Source organism: Chenopodium album, chromosome 6 (assembly GCF_948465745.1).
Source record: "Chenopodium album chromosome 6, dcCheAlbu1.1, whole genome shotgun sequence".
NCBI classification, from domain to species: domain Eukaryota; kingdom Viridiplantae; phylum Streptophyta; class Magnoliopsida; order Caryophyllales; family Amaranthaceae; genus Chenopodium; species Chenopodium album.
The window spans coordinates 48761645-48763200 of record NC_137839.1 but is presented as its reverse complement, the minus strand read 5'-3'; the positions used below and the strand labels follow the sequence as shown (position 1 = coordinate 48763200).

The 1556-nt window shown below is 34.8% G+C and overlaps 1 long non-coding RNA gene across 1 annotated transcript; it reads left to right on the top strand.

The window, feature by feature from the left end:
- The first annotated feature begins 273 nt into the window (after window positions 1–273).
- LOC145634874 (uncharacterized) lies at window positions 274–1267 on the top strand. Its single transcript, XR_014113663.1, has 3 exons — window positions 274–469; window positions 879–986; window positions 1093–1267. It is a non-coding gene; the product is annotated as an uncharacterized LOC145634874 (long non-coding RNA).
- The last annotated feature ends 289 nt before the right edge of the window (window positions 1268–1556 follow it).

The following is a 1556-nucleotide window of genomic DNA, read 5'->3' as shown; positions in this document are numbered from 1 at the left end:
TCACCGGGTACCACTAGTGGAAAAAACTTCATTTGTAACGGCTCATTTGTAACGGGCATAATAAAATCCGTTACGAAAAGACTATTTGTAACGGGCAATATGTATGACTGATACAAATAACAACTATTTGTAATGGGCAAAAAAATTCCCGTTACGAATATACATTTAATTGTAACGGGCAACTAAAGTCCGTCACGAATAATTTTTTAACCGTACCTGACAAAATATTGCCCGATACAAATACACTTGTGATGGGGCGAAATTCGCTGAGAGGAGTAAGCCCATTATATTAGAGTATTAGGGTTTCAACACAGCCGCCAAACTTTCACTTCCTCTCTCATTTCATTTCTCTCTCTGTCTTGCTCTCTCTCTCCTCACTCAATCTCCTCCCTCCAATTTTGTTCAGTTTTGCTTGATAATGTTAGATATTTGAAACAACGACGAGAATAATCTTATCTTCTTCTCTGAGGTATGATTTTTTTAATTATCATTTTGAACTATAATGTTTTTAGCTTACATTTGGGATTTTGTGAAGTTTTTTTTTTTATTAATTTTGTTGGATTTTGAAGATCTGAGTTGATCTGATGAATTATGAGGACTGGATTAATGTTGATTGGGATAATGAAGATGGTAAAAATGATTGTTCAATTGCTTGTGTTCGATATTCGTGTTCAATTTTTCTGGGTTTTGTTTGGTTTTTCGTTTTCTGTTGATAATCTATTGCATTATTTTTTTGTTTTTTATTTTTTATGTTCTTCATGAGAAGTGAGAAGCCCAGTAACGGGCTCTTGTTTTGAGCTAAACCGCCTCTAAATTTCTTTAGTTTTTTCAGATCAATCTAAAATTTAATTTCTCTAATTTTTGACACATTTTTCCAGCTTTGAAGATCAACAATGGCGGGTAAATACATCGTCGGCTCACTCATTGGATCCTTTTCGTTGCTTATGCTTGCGATTACATAATGTCTGATCAGAAGATTTTCGGAGGTAAAATTTCTCAAAAAATTCACAAATTTATTTCCAGTTTTTATTGAATTAATTAATTTTATTTCGATCTAGTAAAAATTGCATAAAATTCGACTACTGAATGCAGGCATGGCCTCGTACTGCTGGACTTCCGGTGGTGATGAACCCTATCAGTCGTCAGAACTTCATCATCAAAACTACTGAATCTTGAAGGTTCTTTGTTTCATGATTTGGTTTACGTTTTTTTTTTGTCGATTGTTATTATCTTTAATTGGAACAACAGTTTTCAAAAAAAAAAAAAATGGAACAACAACAGGATGGAAATTATATTGATGTTTTGATTAGTAGATTGGAACTCGTTCTAAAGGATTTGAAATAATAATGTTATGAAACCTGTTTTGGGTGTTTTTGTCCCTCGGGAGAGTTACAACACGAAGTCTGATCCGGCTGAGCTGTACCTGCAAAATAACGGAGACTCCGGGTGGTTGGAGCTCCGCCTCCGACGGTCAAGTTAGTAACTTGAAATGGAATAAAGAGAACGGAAATTTAGGTGGGTATCTGCTCGGATTCCAAGCTCAGATGTTTCTCTGA